An 18469-nucleotide genomic window follows, 5' to 3' on the forward strand; every position below is an offset into this window, starting at 1 on the left:
CGTAAAAATAACAGCTTATTATGAAACCTCAAGTTCCTTTCTGTATGTTAAAATAATGTAAGAGCTTGGCAGTTTCCTATACGATCTTAAAATGACTGACAAAATGTTAAAAAAAAAAACTTTCAACCACACACCAACTACTGATTATACAAGTTGGTTGCCAGTTCCAAGCCTGGAAAAAGTGGGAGGTAATATTTTCTCGTGACGAAATTTGGCCGGGACTGAGTTCACCTATACACCATTTTTGGCAGAGACTCAGGTTACTTATACACCATTTTTGGCAGGAACTCAGTTTATCGCATTTTTCACAGTAAGAACTGACTTTACCAACCATCCACAATATCAATCTAGAACCAACACAGTTAAATTCTGTGTTAACGTTTCTATTGTTGAATTATCAGGTCCTCCTGCTCATTTTACTGCTCGTATGTTTGGGTAAAATTTTTGTTGTTAATGAGGGCTTAGACGTAAAACAATTTCAAGTATTTCAGTAGTCTTGAGACAGCAATGAGATTTGTTATCGAACACTATGAAAAGAAACTATTTAAAGTAAACGCGTTGACTGTCCCAAACTTGCTGGCGTAAATTTTAAGAGGACAGGATCTATCTAGCATGTTACACCATCTGATAAAGTTGTCACTTACAGAAACGCCACTTAAATTTCCACATTCCGAAACCCATGAAGAGTTTTTAAGAGACGAGTTGTTGGGGTGTGACCCACAATAACTATCGCTGTTATTAGATTTTAAACTTCAACTAACTTGCTGAGTGGACTTTACTGAGCCCATTTCTACAGAAAATGACAATTTTATCGGTCGTGTGGGCCAAATTACAATCAATGTTAGGTGCGAATATTGAACCTGATATTCTAGTTTGACTACAGCATTTGAGTTACTTGAAGGCATTGTAAAGTGCACTCAACCTTTTGCACAAGGACTGTAATTTACGTATTTAATGAAGTGCTTATTACATTTCAACAACCGGACTACCGTGGTCAGCATTCTAGAAATAAACACAGGAGGGAGTCATGAAACTTATTTCTTGGTTTTCATATTTGACGTTTGTTTTGTAAAAGCGCCAAACAATAATTATTCTAGTCTCATATTATTAAATTCTTCTTCCATAAAACAAATTTATCACCGGTGTATCCTAGGTAGTAGCGTGTTTGCCTGCTGGGCGTGGGTTCTATTCCTGTTTCAGCCGATTATTGCTTGGGCTTTTCCGAGGTTTCTCCCACCTGTAAAGCAAATGTCAGTTAATCCCTGATGATTCCTCGTCAAAAGCATCTCGCTATCACCAATATCATTGACGTTAAATAACTGAATAGAAAGACATATTTAACTCACAAGCAAACATTCTGATGGGGCAGATAAAAAGTTATTTTTTTTACTTCCACCGTGTTAATAATGTCAAAAGAAGTGCTTATACAAATTTTGGCAACTCGACCGAAATTACGAGGGCCGTAAAAATAAATTCGTCAGGGGTCGTTAACAGCAAGAAAACACAATTTCATTGGAAAAACTTATTGGAACAGACACAGCAATTGTTGAGCTATTTTTCAACATATTCCCCACCGAAACTGAGACATTTGTCATACCATGGGATCGACAGAGAGGTGGAGACAGCTGTCAAAAGCTGGTTTCGATCCCAGGGGGCTGAGTTCTGCGACACGAGGATACAAAAATTGATCCCATGGTATGGGAAATGTCTCAATTGCAGTGGGAAATATGTTGACAAATAGCGCAACAGTTGCTGTATCTGTTTCAATAAATCTTTCCATGCAATTGTGCTTTTTTTTCTGTAAAGGGCCCCAGGGAAAATCACTTTCTGGACGGCCTCGCAATTGCGATCGAATAGGCTAGTCAAGTTTTGTATAAGCATTTCTTTTGACATTATTAACATGGTGGAAGAAAAGAATTTAACTTTTTTGTCTGCCCCCATCAGAATGTTTGCTTGTCAGTTTAGAGGCCAATGTTAAGAAGTGTTTCTCCAGAGAACAGGAATTGACAATAGTTTGTACGTTTCCTCAAAGGTTGGTTGATAAACTATATGAAAGTTATGAAAATATAAGTAGGTCTACAATTTATTAATTTTGTATAGCTTAGGCTCTAATACAACTAAGCCTAATGATTTTTTCCTTAAAATATTTTGTGTCTACTATTTAAATACGTACTATAAGTTCTACTACAATGCTTTACGTATCGAAAAGAAGTTAATAATATATGTAGATTTCCATGAATAATTAATCAAATATCTACAGACTTATAACCAGAGCTAGGAAGTTCGTACCAAAGCAGTAGATTTCAGTTAAGTACAGCGAGGATTAATAGATATCACCCGCGTCTCGGCCTGCTGCCGCTCGCTACAGACGATACACAGTATGTTCACAAACAACGCATAGTGGCATTCTGTGGATATGTGTAGAGTCGTGAATAGTTTGTTGAATATTGTTAACTTATGTATTAATATTTTAGGTTCCGAACAAAGTGAGCTATTCTGTTATTATTGTATTATTTACGTAATGTGAATATAATGCATGATTTCAAAAAATTAAATTCATCTGTTATTAAATAATTATGCAAACAGGAGTGTGTAACACGTTTATTTTTTTCGCCGGTTGTTCTTCGTTAAATGTTGACGTCTCGTGCTGCTATGCATTCAGGTGCGTTACAGTCCAAGTTCAACATCGGAATGACGATACGAAGTTTCTAGCTCCAATAGAAACGAATAATTTATGGATTTAATATTATGTCCCACATACAAGTTACACTATTAGATTAAAAAAAGTAGTTGTTCAAAAAGTAGTAATAAATACTGTATCATATTTCATATTTGCTCCAATAACGTCTTGTAACGTACGTACATAAAACGAATATTTTCAGAGTATAAATATTGTTTTTTTTTTCTGTGCCTTCGAGGAGTATTTCTTTTGATAAAATGAAAATGTTCATTGTCACATGTGACGGAAAATTGGTATTGCTATTGCCGCAACCCTGACACCTCAAAAAAAGTCGCTCGAGCTCTGCCAGCCTGCCGAAGTCGTTGTTAAATAAAATCGGTTCGGCCCCAAAGTAATGTTACGTGTCTAGTGGAATTTCGAAAGCGAGATTCACTGGGAACTTATTGCAAACGAACGTGCAGTCAATATGGATCTTTATTGTCTGCAGCCAGAACGAGTTCATGAAATTTAGAGAGAGAAATACCCAGCATTATTTAATCGAAATAGAAGAGAATTCTCTTACGAGAGGACAATAAGATATTTCGTACAGCTCGAATAACCATGGAAAAAAAAAAAAAACTGAAATTGGGAGAAATCGAACTGCTAACATGCTCTGAGTTGCGCCTTCACATTTCTGTTTCAATTCATGGCCCATATAGGCCTACAATACATGATGTAAGAAAAGAGAACTTGTGTATTTTCTTGTATATCCCAGTACTTTTAGGTAGTGGGAAAAAATGACTTCTCAAAATCAAAATAAATCGAAAACAATGGCATCACCTTATGAGTATTGTTCCAGTATTGCTTCCAAAACGTTTTCTTCACATTGATTTGATCATTTTACGGATGAATATTTTATATCATCAGTTAGTATTCCAGCTCGGATTCATCACATTCAGAATGTAGTGCTTCTGACCTATGTGCACCTTCGAAAAGCGTCTGATAGTGACGTCTGAACGTTTGCACCGACACTAGAGCTCTCTACTGTCTACGTAACAAAACTGCGATATAGTCATATTATAAGCTGTGCATAAGCAGTAAGACATTTCATACTCGCCATCCAAGTGATGGAACAGCAAGATAAGTGCATTTGCTTTGTATTTATAATGGTGGCGACTGTACCGGGGTATGTGTACATTGTTATTGCAGAGCACTCCTCAATTGCTCCTAATTGAAAATATAAATCACATCTCTCTGCAATCGAATCCGGATTTGCTGGGTTTGTAGCCGGAAAAACTAGCACATGAGTCAAAACTGAGGACTAAACTCTAATCTGTTCATAAAAATTATTGAAAGCCCCGGAATATAGAATTACATAGTGGATGGCTGTACAAGCTTCTATTATATTGAATTACACTACAGTTAGCGTGGGTGTTAGACCTGACCCAACGGATGGGTCATGTATCAGGAACACGTAGTGACTGAGGTCATCGAGGATGCGTTGAACCAATAAACTTGAGTTCACACCGACAGAGTCGCTAATGTTCTCCCAGCGTGTCATTATTGGGAGTCGTGATAGCACAATCACTCATGTTGCTGTCGGGTATCGCCGAATTCTGATAAATCACGACCTTGGTTCGTGTGCGTGTGGAACTGCACGATCTTGCATCCTACTTTTACAGAAATATTATTTTCTTATGTTATTTTTGTCTCCTCTCCAGGATGTATCACTATATTCTGATTATAATCCAGTAATTCAAACCAAATATTTATTATTTTATTCCTATGAAGATGGCGTTCAATAAGGGTTTAGATATAGATCTCATTCGTGACGAACAAGATGTGTTCAATTGCATATGTTATCCGTGCACAAAGTTCTGGCGCCTGTTTTAAACCGAAATAAAGAAACATTTGACCTTGAATACAACAAGAACGTAATGGTTAGGGCTCGGAAGTATATTAAATATAGTTTTTACTGAGACATCACAGAAAATGCAGTATGAATACAAACTTGTTTCACTTAAACACGAATTGAAAAATATTGTAGGCCTGCTTATTACAACATCTGAAAATATGAAATTACAATTTCACGAATTAATATAGCGTACACTTTTTATGCATTTTCCGTCTTTTATTGTCTATTGGTTATTTTTTTTTAGATAATGCTCTGCTTTGTGTTGCATTGTTGCCCTTTTTTCTGCTTATGAACGGACATTTTTTTACGATGTAGTCGTTGCCTATATTCGAGAACCAACTGCAGAGAGCTTACGCAATTCTATTGCGCCTTACAAGAATTTTCCTTACGGTTGCATCAGCCCACCATTCAATGCAACAGAACAGATATTGCAGCCGCAGTGCATGCAGTCAACATATTGCATCTCACAAGTGACAACGTAAAAATATCGAAAGTAAGACAATGGACACAAACTGTTTAAAGATTATTAATTTTTTGTTCCTATAGAATTATCTGTTATGATTATTATTTTAGATTATGGAGAAAAATTCGCTCAGTGTTACAGCATCTAGTTCGATTCTCGGTATTACATTTGAGTTTGTATACACCTGTTAAGTTGTATTTGTTTTTTTGTTTGTTGAGGTACTTTTGTAGAGTGTTTTCTGTTGTAATTTAATTTCTTGAGTGAGGTTGCAATCTTGTGTGTGTTTTTGTTTTCGTATGTTAGTGTGATCATTACAAACAAGTTACAAAGAACATATCACAGCTATAACCAAATCACAAAATACTTCCACATACGAAGAACACATCACAAATCTCAACCACACCTACAGTAACATAAACACAGACATCGAAATTCTACATCTCCAATTGAAAAAAAAAAAAACAGAAACTAAACACACTAGAACAATACGAAATATACAGGCATACAAAAACACACCAGCATCAAATTCTCAACACACAACTCAATTTCAGAACACACACACATTTGACTCCACATTACACTACACAAACACACCTCACAGGAAACGCAATCAGAAGGCGCGAAGACCACCCGGTTCTGATGATAGCCCACCGGCTGAAACTAGTCAACAAAGTAACCTGTCTCATTAACACGTGAAAGTACACACAGGGCTTTCATTTCAAAACTTCCCAGTCTAAATAACTAATTATTTAAATTGAATTCAATTGAAACAAAAAACCCATTAATTTAGATATTGAGGGGGAAGTCTGAAACCAGCCTTAGTTGCATTTTAGATTTCACCCTCTCCTCCCAGCCTCCCCCACTTTTAAATTTCAAATGGCACCCCTATATTTTTATACTTAAATATGAAAGAGCAATTGTTCATACACATTCATTTGTTTTCGCATCTTTTGTTTTCTGTCGTCGCCTGGCAATCTGTATTTTTGTTATTATCAGTTGATTGCAGGATGAAAAAACAGCTTTTTTGTGTAATTTCCTCAATTTAATCAATAAGGATGATTTCTATTCTCTCTTGAAGGGTACACACCATTTTAAAATAAATTAATATACAAACACAACTATTACATGAAATACTCAATAAGTTTTTATAGCTTTATTCTCTTCAGCTCTAATCAACAATAACAACAATCCAGATTGCCAGGCGACGATAGAAAACAAAAGATGCGAAAACAAATGAATGAGGTGTATAAATAATTGAATGCTCTAAATATAAAATTATAGGGGAGGAGGTGAAATCTAAAACGCATTTAAGCCTGGTTTCAAACTTCACCCTCAATATCTAAATTGACATATTTTTGTTTAAATTGAATTCAATTTAAATAATTACCGGTAGTTATTTAGACTGAGAAGTCTTGAAATGAAAGCCCTGTGTATACTTTATATTCCGAAGTGATATAGTGTTAAAAGTTGTGTAATCAAGGTGTATCAAATATTTAAATTATCAGTGTAAATATAAGACAATATAATCAATATTTGAAACTTCAGAAATTGTTTCTCAAGACACTGGACGGACTTGAACACCTGTGACTAAGTACAACACGTTGCACATAAGTGAATACAGAAGATCATAGCAGGTACAGAGAATAAACATCAGACCATTGAAGGATTAGAGTTCATAACCTTTACTAGGATTGTTTGGAGACGGATGTTTAGTATAAGTCTGAAATGACTTGGAAGCCCTCACGTTGCGTTCCCCAGACCGGGACTTGATGGAGGCCAGCTTCGTCTTCCGTAATCACCCGACTACACTGCTAGGCTGCTAGCCACCTGCATGGTAAGGAGGGCGGCCAGTCGGCTTAAATTTGGGCCTACTTCTGCGAGGAAGTTAAGAGTCGTGACGATTACGCACGTCCTGTTTCTTGCCTCCAGTCCTCTCGCATAACCCATATGTTACCGGCTGGGCTAGACCTAATCCCTCGTCAAGTTCTTCAGATACCTGAAGTGAAATTCGGTGCTGCGCATATTAAAGAAGCCTAGTAGTTCTTCTCGCAGACTGAGTGACGGTAGTATAAATTAATCAAAATACAGTATGTATGTATTTATTAACACTACAATTGGATATACTCGTACACCCGGTGGCAGTGATATATGAGCCGTTGAGAGCAGAAGTGTTGTAAGTCAAAAATGGGTAATGAGGGTTAAAGTAAACATTCTGTAAAATACAGCACAAAGTAGGAATTAATATTCAATTTATTTAAACTATTAGTAGTCAGTGGATAGCAGGAGGGACATATTAATTGCTACTTTGCGCTGTATTTTACAGAATTATTACTTTAAATCTCATTACTCAGTTTTGACTTATACCACTTCTGCTCTGAACGGCTCATATAACCTATACAATAGTAGGATAGCAATGGCCAAGGAAGCCTTTAATTGAAAAAGGAGCATCTTCTGCGGACCTCTGGAAAAAAGCACTAAGGAAGTGACTAGTGAAGGGTTTTGTGTGGAGTGTGGCATTGTTTGGGGCAGAAACATGGACATTACGACGAAATGAAGAGAAACGAATAGAAGGATTTGAAATGCGGATATGGGGAAGAATGGAGTGTGTGAAGTGGACAGACAGAATAAGAAATGAAGTTGTGTTGGGAAGAGTGGGTGAAGAAAGAATGATGCTGGAACTGATCACAAAGAGAAAAAGGAAATGGTTGGGTCACTGGGTGAGAAGAAACTGCCTACTGAAGGATGCACTGGAAGGAATGGTGACCGGGAGAATAGTTCGGGGTAGAAGAAGATATCAGATGATAGACGACATTACGATATGTAGAAGATATGTGGAGACTAAGAGGAAGGCAGAAAATAGGAAAAATTGGAGAATGCTGAGTTTGCAGTGAAAGGCCTGCCCATGGGCAGAACACTTTATGTATGTATGTATGTATTTATGTATGTATGTATGTATGTATGTATGTATGTATGTATGTATGTAATATTACAATAATTACAGCAATAAAAATAAAATAAACGTAAATTTCATTACATTAATATTCTCATTATATAAATATATTTTAGATTCATATTTTTTCTCCCTATAAAATAGTTACAGAAAAACTTATATTCAATTAATTAAATTCATTTTACTGGCTATCTCAACTTAATTATAATTGATTGAATTAAATTGACTCATAAATTATGTTATTACTTTATCTTATAGGTTTAGCTAAATTTGAATAAACATGTATTAGTCGTTAAAACTTAACTGAAGAATATTGCTGGAGAATCTTTTAAGTGCAGTGTAAATATTCGTAATTAAAAAATGTATTGTATCGATTAAGGCTGGTTGAGTGGAAGAGAAGGCCATATAGCCTTAACTCTGCCAGAGAAAATAAATCATTATATTCTATTCTATTTTAAATTTAAATCTAACCATAAATAAATGCAATAAGCCTAGGACTATAAATAAAAACTACGCTATAATAACGCCTCTATAAGCAAAAGTAAACCTAACTTGTTAGTACTTCTATTAAACACAACTATTACCAACTTCAGTAATTACATATCACCTTAATTAATTATATCACACAACTTAGATAATTACACTGCACCTAGAATTAAATATTCAGTATAATCTTCTCAAAATTTCCTTAAATGTATTGATTTTGAGAGGACCACCCTGAAAGATTGCCGCAGGTAAGCTGTTCCAGTCTACTATGGTGCTGTTAACAAAGGAAAATTTTGCCACGTCCGTTCTTTGTTTTCTGCATTTAAACTTCCTACAGCCCTGCCTAAGTATAATGGTGTCATTAATCTAGCATTGATGTCTGTCCATGTTTTGTGTTCCATTTGTGCCTTAAACAATGCGGTCAGTCTGATTTTTCGTCGCTTTGATTTGAGAAATTCCACCCTAATGGCCGGTTTCACCAACCTTCGTTATCATTATAACGTCTCGTTAAATAATTTAATGACACGTTAGTCAGTTTTTGTGTTTCACCAAGTATCATTATTGCTAACGCATCTTTAAATTCATCGTTAATTTATTAGGACCTATTCGTCGCGTTAAAACAGTAACGATGCGTTAAGAAGTCAACAACATGGCGGACGTAATTATTCGATGATGAAGTTCTTTATTTAGAACTTCAACATAACGACGAACTTATATGTTGTAATAACACTCGGAATAATCATTTTGAAGATTTAAGTGATAAAGAATTCCACGAAAGCTACACATTAAGGAAATAAGTAGTAAGAATGTTCTAGAAGAAACTGAATACCAGTATACTGTATAGGTTAGAATACGACAAATCACCCACTTAACGCCTCTTCAACAGATTCTTCTCGTTTTAAAATAATGTTGCGGGAAGTTTTTAAATAGTAATTGATGATATGAACGGGGTATCAAAAGCTGTATTGTCTAGATATGTGAATAAATTATCAGACGTACCACCAACATTACAATAGTCATTATTTCTATAGGCCTAATAAGCTTATAGCTAAATTTTATGTTGTCAAAGACAACATAGATTGTGTACATGTTCCAATCGTATATCCTGGCAGTAATATAGCCAAAAGATTCTGCAATAGAAGATTCTATTTTTCCTTCAATATTCAAACAATTTCATAGGCCTATGTAACGCTCCGCATAGAAAAATTGTGGCTAAACTAGCGCTGAGGTAGTTTCCTTCGTACTTTGCTTATAGCCTACACCTTGCACATACGAATCTGTGACAGGTTATGTTTGATTAGTTTAATTTTTTGTTATGCCTTGCATATACGATCAACTGCATTACCACAAAAAAATCCCTTATAAGTTCAACGATTTTCACTTCTACCTCAGAACTACCTCAGCGCTAGTTATTGAAATTGTAATAGGTTAGAATACGACAGATAGGAATCACCCACTTAACGCCTCTCCAACAGATTCTTCTCGGTTTAAGATAATGTTACGGTCTACACGGATAGCACAACATTCCAAAGGAGGATGCCTTTTAAATGAAAAGGGTGCAAAGAGATTTTCTTTTAGGAGACAATGGATACCCCTTAAAATCCAATTTAATGACATCTCTCCTGAATCCTGCCACACAAGTATGGCAAAATTGTTACAGGGTACTAATAAATCTGCATGAAATACAGTGGAAAAGTAGTATGCAATTTATGGAAGAGGCGATTTCCCGTCCTAAATTTAGGCCTAATATAACTGCTTAGAATGCTTTGTATATAATTAATTGTGGCATCAATTTTTAAGCTGTCGACCTTGTAGTCCGCTAAATTTTCTCAGATTTCCTTTAGAAGCTACAATTTAACTGCTCTATATTCCTATTATTTACATTTGGAAGCAGCTGTCTTTTTTTTTTAATTGCGGTATGACAACATACTGTATTTAGGAAGATGTTATTAAAATTACTGCCTCTTACCCGTTTGCCTATGATTGTTTCCTCATGCCAAACAAAGTCAACCATGATCATATGTAACCAATGAAATTCGCGATTTCGAAGCCATGGTCGTATGAAAAACAAAACATGCAAGATACAAGTACAAAATCCCCTCGTTAGTAAACGCCTGTTAATTTTAAAGATACGAGGCTTGGTGAAATAGTCAACTTTTAAAGATTCCGTTAAAATTAAACGATCCATTTGTTGACAAGTCGTTTGTGCTGATTTAAAGAAGCTTGGTGAAACCGGCGGTAAGTCTTTTAATATGTCTTCGCCATGTCCCTTCCCCATTTTGACATATTTTGCTGCCTTGCGTTGGGCCTTTTCTATTGAGTCGATTTGATTTTGTGTGTACGGATCCCAAATTACTATTCCATATTCCATAACTGGGCGAACAAGGGTTTTGTACGCTAATTCTTTTGACCTTCGGTTAGATTTCTTCAGCATACGCATAGAGAAATGTAGTGCTTTCCAGGCTTTTCTTGTGGAATTAGTGACTTGTTCCTCCCAACCCAGTTTGTTACTTAAATATATACAAGTGTTCACTTGTGGCACCGATGTACCATTCAGCTGATATCTGAGACAAATTTCTTTATGCGTTCTACAGAAGGATATTAACTTACTTTTACTGACATTGATTTTCATTTTATTTTCTGTCGTCCAGGTTTCAATAACGTTAAGGTCGTTTTGTAAGGTGGCGATATCGGATTCATCACTAATTTGTCTACATATTATACAGTCGTCCGCGAATAACCTTACCTGAGAAGTAATATTTCTATTTATATCGTTTATATATGTAAGAAACAATAGAGGTGCAATAACCGCTCTTTGAGGAACTCCTGATGTTACATTTCCTAGTTCCGATATTTCTTTCCCTAGTCTGACCTTTTGGGTCCTGTTTCCTAACAATTTATACATCCATCTTAGTACTCTATTATCTATTGGAAGCCTGCTTGTTTCTCTAAAAGTTTTTCGTGAAGCACTACGTCGAAAGCTTTAGCGAAATCGATCAAAATTATTTATTGATATATTAATCATTCACATTAAGTACGGGATAATGGTTTCACCTCCTAACTTTATAATTAATGAGGGAATATCGTCTGGACCGCGCGAGTACTCGCGTTTCAAGGCACCATGTAATTCAAATATTGATTTGTAAAGCCAAACTATTCTACATTTATTCATATTGTTATATTTAGTAAGCATGCTTCCGTATTTATAATGAATTTAAAGAATATGTTTTAAAGGCTTCTCATATCTTTTAGCAATATCAACAGGCTTTGACATAAGTTATACTTTCCTTTATTAATCGATTTTTGAAAATACTAGACAACTTTTCTTGTAAAGTATGGAATTGGAAGACAAATTTGATAGTATTTTTTAGTAGATTATTTTACGACGCTTTATCAACATCTTAGGTTATTTAGCGTCTGAATGATATGAAGGTGATAATGCCGGTGAAATGAGTCCGGGGTCCAACACCGAAAGTTACCCAGCATTTGCTCATATTGGGTTGAGGGAATACCCCGGAAAAAACCTCAACCAGGTAACTTGCCCCAACCGGGAATCGAACCCGGGCCACCTGGTTTCGCGGCTAGACGCGCTAGCCGTTACTCCACAGGTGTGGACAATTTGATAGTATGTAAGCAACTTTTATTAAGCCCCTAAATCCCTGAGGGCAAGGGTCTCCTACCGAGTAGTAGGGCTGGCTCGAATAATCTCCCAAGAGGCGCCTGTTTTTTTAGAGAATATTTTCTAATCTAGGTTCATTACGCTTATATTGACACTTATATTGTCATTTATATAGTCTCTTATTACACAAGATGATTCACGAGCATTTACCGTCCCTTACGGAGCTTATTTGCGAAGAAATTCTGAACGAAAATGTCACATAAACAAGTGTCCTAATCTCATTATTTTCAGACTTACACTAATTTGAAGTTGTTAGTAAAATACCTGTTTTCTTTAGTTTTAGGAGTAAAAAAGTATTACAAATAGAGAATGAACTATTCAGAAGTGTCATTTCTTTAACTGGCAAGTGTTCTGAAACTGAAAATGTGTTAACTTCTTTGCACAGATTTCGTTTTTCAAATTTTAACTAAAAATTACATCATTCTTACGCACTTAGCCTATTACAAAAATTGTTACAAATCATACGACTTTAGGAACTTGATTCTTTGCAGTTTAATTATGTATCCTAATGTACAGTCTTAAATAATTTACAAGAGTGACGTGATTTGTAACAATTGTTGTGATAAATGTGTAAGAATATGTAATTTTAAAAATAAAAAAAAAAAAATTCTGTACCAAGCAACTATGGAATTCACAACACATTTCTAGCTTCAGAATATTAGCTAATTAAAGAACTGATACTCATGAATAGTTCATTCTTTATCTTTAATATTCTTTTACTCTTAAAGCTCAAGAATAATGGTATTTTACAAACAATTTAAAATTACTGCAATTCTGAAAATATTGAGATACGACAAATGTCTATATGACATTTTTTGCTCACAATGTCTTCGGAAATGAGCTCCGTAAGGGACGGTAAATCCCCGTGAATCACTCTGTGTATATAGTCACTGTTAACTCTTACTGACACTTTTTCTAACTTACACTTATATTGACATTTATTTTTTCTTAGTCTTTAGGAGTATCTTCCTTAGTACTCTGTCTCTAACTGATCTGGTCCATATAGCACTGGCCACTCTCTTAAATTTATTCCACCACCCCATGTTTCTGAGTTCGGTTATGGCCTTCTCTACTTTGGCCTGCAGTATAGATAGCATTTCTTAATTATATTTTAGACTTTCTATCTAAGTTATTGACTGTTTAGTGCCGAATCACTTTCATAAAGACTCTCGTAAAATTATGTGGCTTCTGAAATTATATCTGCTCCTGAAGTTGTTTTTCTCCCTTCTAAATTTCTTTCTTTGTTTCCCCTTTTTTTTATAATGTGTCCACTTCATTTACACTCCTCTAATAGTTTCATTTTGTCCTACGTTTCAATACTGCAGATTTCGTTACTGGCTTATTTGTAACACGTTACATGCTTCCGTTATGGGGCAACACTCATAAAAGCAATTCCTCTCGGCTCGGTATAAATCATAAACGACAAGTCCATTCTACTGCGCATTTAATGTATTTCCCTCTAGTCTCGGGTCAGGCGTTAAACACAATGGACATGCCCGTGGGTTGTGTAGAAATTTTGCAACTTCATCAGAATGGAGTGCTTTTATTCAACAAAGTGGTGTGTATTTTGCAATTAATGAAGTGCCTTAATTGTACAGCCTTAATGGATTTAACTTGAGGTGATTAATAGCGTATAACTGAAGACTAATTGGGCAAGCGAGAATGGAAAGCTATCTGTGATTTTGATTAATAATTACTGTACGCTAGCCTCCAGGGAGTGAACCACGTTCCAGATACTTCAGACGTCATAACAAATGCACGGGTGGATTCCTTAGACAGAATGCAGTTACGTATTGCACATAATGTTTGGCTGGTTTTCCAAAGATACATCTTTACGTGTTGTTAGCCTACTTTCATTTGCAACGAAACAAATGTGCTTATGAGTTTAGCATTTCTTAATTTCTATGGTCTTAAAATACTCCAAATTTTAGAATTCGTTACTGTCTTATAATTCACATATTGAAACAAGCAGATAAAATTCCAAATTATGAAACTGGGATCAATATATGAGTGAATAAATAAACATAAGCGTATAAATAATAACTGAATGGTGAATTTTCAAAACGACTTAATTCCCTAGAAATAATTTTGAGGAAATTAAAGAAACCTGTTTATGAGCTTGCCGAACCGTATGTTGGTACAAGATAATTTTTTATATTCAAGAAATATGTAAGAAAAATACTTTCATTATTACAATTCATTCTTCAGATTGTAAAAAAATTAATTATCTTCAGGACTTAAGTTGTTTTACAAATTAACTTCAATACTGCACTACAGTCATTACTTTACTGACACATAAACGTGAATGAATGAAGTCACTGCGTCCCCTGAAGGGCTAGGGCCTCCTACAGGAGGGGAAGCTCGGTTGGTGAGGTTCACATGATGAGCTATTTCACGTGAACAATATTTACATTCACATTCACTATGTGAGATACACTAGAGTTTGTCAAATTTTAGTTCTATATGAGTTTGTTCACTATCTGTCTCCACTAGTTCCTGTTGCGGGCGATGGTTGACCAGTTCCCTCCTAGCTGCTGCTTGAATGTATCTGCCCATCTTCTTGGCCTGCCTTGTGTTCTCCTTCCTATGTACGGGTCCCACATGGTGGTTTCTCGCGCCCATCTGCCTTGTTGCTGCCTTGCTACATGACCAGTCTACTTCCACTTAGTTATGAAGGCTTTTTGTGTGATGTTCTCAGAAGCTGTAATTTTCTGCAGTGCCGTGTTGGAGACCTTGTCTTTCAGTGAAACGCCAACTATCTTCCTCTCCATTTTCCTTTGGCATATTTCGATGTTCGTCTTTTGCCTCTCTGTGAGGGCCCAGGTTTGGCAACCGTATGTTAGCACCGGGAATACACAGGAGTTAAGAGCCTTTAGTCTGAGTCTGCGGTTTATTCAACTATATTTATTTGTATCAGATAAATAAAATAACCTTATTGCAATTGTTGAACAACATTATTTTAACAACTTATCAATCATAAAAGCACAGAAAACTCTTAGGAGTGTTTTAAACCAGACCAAAGCTTAGTTTCTTCTTTCATTTCTTTCTTGTCTCACATACTACAATGCTTTCGTAAAATATATGCACATCTTCTGCGTTAGGAATTTGCTTAAGCATTTTACGAATGTATTAATTTTGGTTTCATTTATAGGGGATAAACCACTGTGTTGGAAAGAGTGGGTGAAGAAATAATGATGCCGAAACTGAAAATTGCCAGCTTATTGTATGATTAAAATCACACATTATGCAAGTTGTTTCAGTACTTGAAAAGCAAAACAACTTAAGCCCAAGACTAAAGTCATCTTCCCCTTAACGAAATATTCTGCTGCTAAGAAAAACTTCACAAAAGTCGAGGATTAAAGTCATTCTGCTACTAAACGATGCCCTTCCACACGGTAACATAATCATGCTGTCAACTCGAAACTCCCAAAATATGGATTTAAGTCATTTTGAAAATTCAAAATGACTTAAATTCAACTATTGTTGAAGCTAGAGAATTTTTAATAAAAAAAATATGAGTAGAAATCAGACTTAATATCTGACTATGTACTCTCTTGACCTCAAAACTGGTGAAGTATTGTGTAACTGAATTTGGATCTATTTCTATATCTATACGTTTGTAAAATACATGAAAAGGTGAAAGAATTGTAAGGATTTTGTTGAGAATCTCTTTCACCTATCATTGACGGAGATTTTAAGGTAACAAAAAGATTTGAAAAACTTGTGATTTTCATACACAAACTATATTTGTTTTTTAGAAATAAGTCGAGAGATAATTTTACGCAAGGAACATACAAATGTGTTATACAACAGAAGAACTAGACATACATATTGTGACTGTAAACTTATAATGGAAACGTTTCAGAATATTAAACCAACGCCTTAAAAAATCCGTATAATATTGAAGCTTCTCAAATCATTACTCTTGAACAATTTTGCTCTAGAGCAGTGGCACGTTTTGTAAGATTGTAAATTGAACATGGCGATGAAGTATCAGAAATCAAACCTACGTTTTAAAACTATCCATACCATATTAAATTTCTCAAAACATTAATCTTGAATAATTTGAAACTTTAGTGAACATATTTGTTCTACCACAGTAATACATTTTGTGGTCTTGTAAATTGATAGTGATCATTTGTCAAACATTAAAGCAACGCTTTAAAAATGAATATTCAATACTAATAATGAAGCTTTCCAAATCGTTACTGTGACATATTTTGAAATTCCTTGTAAACATTTTTGTCTACGACATTGGTACATACTGTGGGATTGTAAATTGATAACGACAGTTTTCTCAGCGAAGCAGCGTACATAGGCTGTGTTGAGCTAAACCATATATCAGTCCACAGTGACCGCAAGGTGTCAGAACGACTGATCTTCACGTTTTCCTGTGAAGGGAAGGTCGCTTATTTACCGCAAGAGCTTTAAAAATAAGGCAAACGCTGAGACATGCAGACTAAGTCACTTTAATTACCACACGACGTTACGGAAAGTAATCATAGATATATTGTTATTTCTAGAGAGTCTATAATGATTAGCCATCTTGGGAATAGAAGTTATCATTATAGTGATTGTCTATAGTTTTTTATTTTATTTTATTAGGTTATTTTACGACTCTTTATTAACATCTTAGGTTATTTAGTCTGAATGAGTTGAAGGTGATAATGCCGGTGACATGAGTTCGGGATTCAGCACCGAAAGTTACCCAGCATTCGCTCATATTGGGTTGAGGGAAACCCCGGAAAAAACCTCAACCAGGCAACTTTTCCTGACCGGGAATCGAACCCAGGTGGCCCACCTGGTTTCGCGGCCAGACGCGCTAACCGTTACTCCACAGGTGTGAAAGACTGTTTTATAATGCCCTATGACAAAGAAGAGAGAAAAACTTCACTTCTAAATCACACTGCTGCACAGGTTTCTATGTGTAACAAATCCCGTCGATACATGTAAGAGTTGAAAATGTTTATCGAAAAAGCAAGGATTAGTCAAGTAGTATAAATGACAGAGTGCGAATTGTATAAATAACTAACCTCAGATTAAGACATTAAATCAATCTTGAGTTATACGTGCTTACTTACAAATGACTTTCAAAAGGAACCCGCAGGTTCATTTCCGCCATTGGTTCCTATCCTGATATATTCACTCTGTCACATATCCCACCTCCCTCAAATCCATTTTAGTATTAGTATTATCCTCCCATCTACGTCTCGGCCTCCCCAAAGGTCTTTTTCCCTCCGGCCTCCCAACTAACTCTCTCTTCAGTTACACTTAAATGTAAAATGTTGGTTGTATTAATACCAACTTTAGATAATTTCGTCTTTATTGTAAGATAACTGGAAAACCTTCTTAAGTTAATGTTATTAACTGAAGTTTACAGAAAATATATCCGAAAGTAAAGAAGATGAAATTTTCTCATAAGTATGTTGGAGAATGAATTTTATTTTCATTGTATTTAGACATTTGTTTGTTTTTGTTGGTTATTTAACGTTTCTGTATCAACTACTAGGTTATATTTCAGCGTCGATGGAATTGGTGTTAGCGAGATGGTATTTGGCGAGATGAGATCGAGGATTCACCGTAGATTACCTGACATTAGTGTTACGGTTAGCGAAAACCTCGGGAAAAACCAAACCAGGAATCAACCCAAGCGGGAATCGAATCCGTCCCCAAGCGCAACTCCAAGTCGGCAGGCAAGCGTCTTAGTCGACTCAGCTAAGCTGATGGCCACAGACTTGTTAATTTTTTAAGTTTCGATTGAGGGGGTGTGTTATATTTTTTTTTAGGTTAAGTTAAATTACAAATTAATATATTTCTTTCCCTGTTTCGGAATATTCTGATATCTCATCTGACTCATTCATTCATAATGTTCTGGTCAAGGGCAGGTCTTTCACTGCAAACCCAGCATTCTCCAGTCTTTCTTATTTTCTGCTTTCCTGTTAGTCTCCGCATATGATCCATATATCTTAATGTAGTCTATTATTTTATTTCTTCTACTCCGAACTCTTCTCGCGTTCACCATTCCTTCCAGTGCATCCTTCAGTAGTCAATTTCTTCTCAGTCAGTGATGCAACCAATTTCTTTTCCTCTTCCTGATCAGTTTCAGCATTATTCTTACTACATCCACTCTTTCAAACACAGCTTCATTTCTTATTCTGTCTGTCCACTTCACACGTTACATTCTTCTCCATATGCACATTTCCAGTCCTTCTAGTAGCTTCTCTTCACTTCGTCGTAATGTCCATGATTCTGCCCCATATAATGCTAAATTCCACACAAAGCACTTCACTAGTCTCTTGTATAGGTCTTTTTCCAGA

This window comes from Periplaneta americana, chromosome 7 (assembly GCF_040183065.1).
Source record: "Periplaneta americana isolate PAMFEO1 chromosome 7, P.americana_PAMFEO1_priV1, whole genome shotgun sequence".
Classification (NCBI taxonomy): domain Eukaryota; kingdom Metazoa; phylum Arthropoda; class Insecta; order Blattodea; family Blattidae; genus Periplaneta; species Periplaneta americana.